A 6,289-nucleotide genomic window follows, 5' to 3' on the forward strand; every position below is an offset into this window, starting at 1 on the left:
AAATAGAAATTGACTACTTTGACCATGGACAGAGAGAGAGAGAGAGAGAGAGAGAGAGAGAGAGAGAGAGAGAGAGAGAGAGAGAGAGAGAGAGAGAGAGAGAGAGAGAGAGAGAGAGGGGGGGGGGGCGCTATGTTATGTTAACAGAATCCAATAGTTCGTTTTTTTTTTTTTATAAACATCCAATTAAACTTCAAGGAACATTACACGATAAAAGCACCATAAACAACACAAATCTCTGGGAGGGATATCATCTTATGAACCATTCTCACGGTGCAACAATATGACGTACGATCAAGACGACATATACTCTTCCAAAAAAAGTTGGGGAACCTGAAATATTAATGTGAATATCAACTATTACACATCCTAGTAAAGAACGTTCAGATCTGTTTATCAACACACCGAAACACATTCCATAGTTTGCACATGCATCACGCAGTTGCCCCGTACACGTGCGTGGGGTGTCATTCTCGATTTTGACAATTTCCAGGAAGGCCCATTAATCACTGTGGATCATTATTTCTGTCAATCTTTTTCATTCTGTTGATCATACAGTTGTTATTGTTTTGTTTTGTTTTTAGTAATTTTTATTGTTTGAATTTGCAATTTACTGATAAAAAAACGTCAATTTTCACATTTCACTTCTGACCGCAATCGTCCTTCAAGATCTTTGATGGTCAAAAAACCTACTGTAATACTGGTTGTAATGTTTGCCCAATTAATTCACATAACCATTCCCCACAGCTAATATACCTTACAATTTTGGCAATTGTAAATTCTTATTAGAGTTCCCCTACTTTTTTGAAGAGTATAATTAGTAACAGATGCCAGTCTCAAGAAGGCGAGGGAAGAATTTGAAACAAAAATGAAATGATGTCATATGTTGAAGTGATTTTATGGGTTTATTTGTGCAGTGTAATGGGGGCATCATCTATGGCGTAGGTTTAACTACAGTGGGACACACTATTATCTAACTGACTGGTGGAGAAGGTAACCGCTTGAAGGTTTTTCAACGACAATACTTTTTGAGACCATTGTAGTAAAATGTCATACTAATAAAAACACAAAGTGTGTATTGACAGGATTCGAACCTATGTCATTGACTCACATACCATTTGACAGGTCATCAAGAAACCTTAACGAAAATCTTGGAAAACTAGAAAGTGAAAAACCATTAGGTGGTTCTGTTTTGCGCGATTATTTATGACACCAAATCGTAAGCTTACGACACAATTTAATACAATTGGAAGCTTATAACAAATAAAATAGCAAGCTTACGACAAATAAAATCGTAAGCTTACGGCAAATAAAATCGCAAGCTTACGACAAATAAAATCGGATACTACAGATGGTTCCTACAAGTCGTACAAGGAAAATGAATCATTTGGTGAAATGTGCACTTGTCGGTGAAGACCAGTTATCCTAGCAGATCAAACCAATATTGCCACCAGATGGCAACACCGAGACCTGGTACAATTCTTGCAGACACTGTGCTAATTCGAACAATTACATCTTTAAATCAGTTCTGTGGGTCATTCTCCTGAAACAGTCCACGCTATGACGTCAGACATGGCAATAACCCGATGGTCTTGAACATCCATCTTGATTTTACCGTTTCTAATAGCAATATATCTCTATAAACACTGCTTCCTACGTCATAGAGAATAGTCTATTGCACAAATAAAAAACATAATTTCAATGTAGTGTTTTTTATAGTGAATATAAAATGATTTAATTTATGTTTTCTAAAATTCATTTATGTATCGAACACAACATATCGCTGGATTAATGCGCGTGTAAAGACCTGTCTACACAAAAAATCATACATTGTTCGTCAACATAGCTGGATAAGCCGGGACAATTGAAATGTCCCCACTTGTTGCACGACGTGGGACAAAGCGGGCCAACCTGCAACATGTTGCAATATTTAGCTACATGAGACATCTTTTGGACACATGTTGCAGCTTATCCCCACTTATAACGAATCAGGCACTTTACATGGGCCATGTGATCAACGTTGTAGTCATAAAAATATTATGATATCCAAAATGGCGGTATCAACAGATGTGGCGAAAACGTGGTCTCATCACTATGTAATGAAACTAATTAACCTTGTGTGTGTGTGCGTGCGCGCGCGTGTTTGTGGTAATGATAGAAGTTCTCTGCGAAGTGAGTTTGCGTGAAGCTATCCACACGGTTTGAAACGTGCTAAATTGACCTTTTCACTTAATTGCTATAGGGAAATATAGAAAAAACACATGGCCTATCCCATCATACAGCGCTCTTTACATATCGTGCATTCATTTTCAATGGTTGAGAACCTTGATGAAAATCACCCATAGCCTTCCAAAATTATAATTTGCTTATCAATTTTATATATTCTCTTAGAAACAGAAGTAAATGAAAAGATTTGCTTTACCATATTTTCACTCAAATTTCCTGTTTTGAACAAATGTGCAAAACAAATCGAGGAACGTCGCACCATGTAAGACAGAACGTTATACCAACGTGAACAAGTGAGGACATTTGTCCTGGCTTGTCAAACTAAATTTTTGTACAAACGAATTATAGTCTATGCTCCAGTATTTTTAAACCTTCAATGTGCTTCAATAGTGTCATCTATACCACTCTTGTCGGTGATATACAATGTATATGTATTTAGCAAAGGACCTAGTTCGTAGAACGTTTGTGCCCATTCCTTTAATTTTAATAAGAAATAAAATATATATTGAATGATTTGAAAATACCGAAACTTAAAGACACTCATAAAACTAACGCCATTATGTTTGATGCACCAATGAGGAAGGAAATGTTTTATTTAACGACGCACTCAACATATTTTATTTTACTGTTATATGACGTCAGAAATATGGTTAAGGACCACATAGAGATTGAGATAGGAAACCCGCTGTCGCCACTTCAGGGGCTACTCTTTTGATTAGCAGCAAGGGATCTTTTATATGCACTATCCCATTGACAGGATAACACATACCACAGCCTTTGATATACCAGTCGTGGCCCACTGGCTGGAACGAGAAACAGACCAATGGGCCCACAGACGGGGATAGATCCCAGACCGACCGCGCATCAAGCGAGTGCTGTACCACTGGGCTACGTCCTGCCCTGCACCAATGAGTTTCTCGAATACTGACGAAAGTGGCTAAAACTCAACACTGGGGCACACATTTTCAACTGTGTATTACGTCATACACTTAGCCTATTGGGATTGATGATGCAGATATATTTGAATCATGCAAACTATTTTAGCAACCATTCATTAACATTGTGTCCTTGACATTTTAACATCATGAACGAATGAATGAATGTTAACGACACCCCAGCACAAACATACACGTCGGCTATTGGATGTAACATCATGAACGATGCAAAAACCGTGTAAAAGAATTAATATATGCCATGAACTACAGGCAACATAACGTTTAAAACAAAGAATTAACGTTCCACTCGTGCATGGTCGGCCAGTGGGGATTGTGAATAGAGCCAGATCCTTTAACAGGAAGGATCAAACAAAAAAGGGTAAAACAAATACCCCACCAACTCCCCCCCCCCAAAAAAAAAAAATCGATTTGAATGGTATAGCAGTTTGCAACAAGCTCTAAAAAAATTATTCAGCACACCTGATCCACTCTATCCCCTACCCCCTCCCCCAACACACACACACACACACTAAACATCCTGGCTAATGGATCCACATGCTTGCAGAGAATACATAAAACGCAAGGTTTGTGCTTCAAGATGAAGGTTTCTAGCATGAAACAGGTGAGGATCAAAGATATGCAACATTATATCCAATTATGTATAATTCTCAATATAATTTTATTTTAATTCTTAAATATTAAGAATTTTGTTATTTTTAAAGCTGTTTGTTCTTTCCATGTCCCCATATTTGTCCCATTTTAATTTACAATAACCCAAAGTGAAAGTATCAATGTAAAACATATTCCAAAATTACAGACCAAATACCAATGCATTGTTTAAAATCTGAAGACAGAAAAAAAGAACGAACAATGAGGTAATAATAGCAGTAATTCTCTAACAGCATTATTAAAACGTTATCTTTTTATTGTCACTGAAATTAAAGGTGCTCAGTCACGGATGGTTGACCTAATTAATGACCTAACAAAGTATTATATGACAATATATACATTTGATTTGTACATAAAAGTACTTTATTGAACCATCTACATAACCATATCCAACTTATTAATATTTTATAAAAATAATTGAATTATGTCCATGGTCCATAATTCAGAGAAAAATAACGGCTATTTGGAGAGCAGAGGTGTGACGTATTATGTGACTGAGTGCCTTTAAGATAACACTGATTAAACCATTCCAAGATGTGGTTACTTATTTAACACCTGGGAGAAACAATGGCTACAACAACAAATGCAAATAATTTAATATGTATTTTTTTCCATGATAAAATTAATTCAATAAACAAAGTTATTGATAATTTTAATACTGGTACGCACAAAAACTAAACTTTGTTGTACAGTAGATTCCTCATTAACAAACCCTAGTCAATTTAGTGAACTGCAAACAGAACCAAACAAACTAAAGATATACAACAGAAACATGGACATTACCTATACATTTGACACAAAACATGAGAATTATGATAATGATATTAGCATCCTGATACAAGATGTTTGATTACAAAACATGTGGCATGATTCAATTTTTAAAATTCTAGTCATCTATTACACTTTATTATTAAAAGTATATTACAGTTTACTACATACAGATACTATATTACAAAATATATACACAACATAATAGTATGTTGTACAAAAATCAAACTGTTGCCTCTATATAAAAATGTGTACATTTATATGTAAAATGTTCAAATATACATATACAATATATAGTCAAACATTGTTAAATGGGGATGCAGTCGATTCGTCCACAGGACAATTCGTCCACAGGACAATTCGTCCACGGACGATTCGTCCAGTGGACGAACCGTCTGGAAAGCCTCAGATGGATGACAGTATTATATAATTATAGATTCCAGTAATAGATTCAAACAGTTTAATACATACAAAGAACTTTACATACGTTGTTTTCGCTTCCTATTGATTGCACGAGTTTGTTTTACACAAGAATATATACCACGAGACCGCATAGCAGTCGAGTGGTACGTTCTTTCGCAAATTAAACAACATATGTGAAGTTCTGTATTTATTACATACCTTCTTTTATGTTTTACAAAAACGGTTTTTAATTTAACGTCATAACAACATTTTGTTAAATCTATGATCAAAACTCCTTTCATGGATTCATTTAACGTTAAGAATCATACTCTGCAGCAGCTTTGTGTAATGTTTTAAATACGATGTGACATAATTTGTAAATCATATATGATATCAGTAAATAAAAGGTGCTAACTGCAGTAAAAAGGGAAAGGGAATTCCCCATTTAAAGGTTCTGGTCCAGATCGCACATATATGTATGTGCCATACAAAATAAATTTATCACACAGTTTCAAAATGTCTTTATCACTATAGTAAGATTGAATAAGGTATGTAATAAAAAACAAGGTATTAGCTCCGATTGTTTCCAGTGGCAGATCCACAAAATCCATTTAAGGGGCCCCATTGACATGAGGCGGAATGCCAATGGAACTTTGGAGGAGGTTTGGAGGCGATCCGTAAACATTTTTTAAAATTAATATATGATAAAATTATAACTGTTGCAAAATTTAGGGGGAGGGGGGCCCCCTAGATCTGCCTCTGGTTTTTGTCTTCTAATAATGTTATTGCCGACTACTGCCATAGACTCTACAGCTGATGATTTTTTACGTCATGAACTAGGGTTTGTCATAATATTCAGTCATTTACTTATTCCATGTAAAGATAATGTTTAGTTTGTTTAATGACCCCACTAGAGCATATTAACTAATTAATCAATCAATCATCAGCTATCGATTGTCAAACATTTGTCTGAAGAAACCTGCTTCATTTTTCCATATGCAGCAAGGGATCTTTTAGTACCTTACCAGAGACAGCACATACCATATCCTTTGATATACCAGTCGGGTGCATACTGGTTGGAAGGGGAAAACCCAATGAGCCCAGCAAGGGGAATTCGATCTGCTGATTGAGCAAGATCCTGTTGTTTATCCTTTGTATAATTTAAAGGCATACTGTCACAGACAACTGACCTATTTAATGATGTAACAAAATATTACCTAACAAAAATAATTTGATTTGTCCCTAAATGTAATGTATTCAACCATCTTTATAACCACCATACTCCATTT

This window comes from Gigantopelta aegis, chromosome 3 (assembly GCF_016097555.1).
Source record: "Gigantopelta aegis isolate Gae_Host chromosome 3, Gae_host_genome, whole genome shotgun sequence".
Taxonomy (NCBI): Eukaryota; Metazoa; Mollusca; class Gastropoda; order Neomphalida; family Peltospiridae; genus Gigantopelta; species Gigantopelta aegis.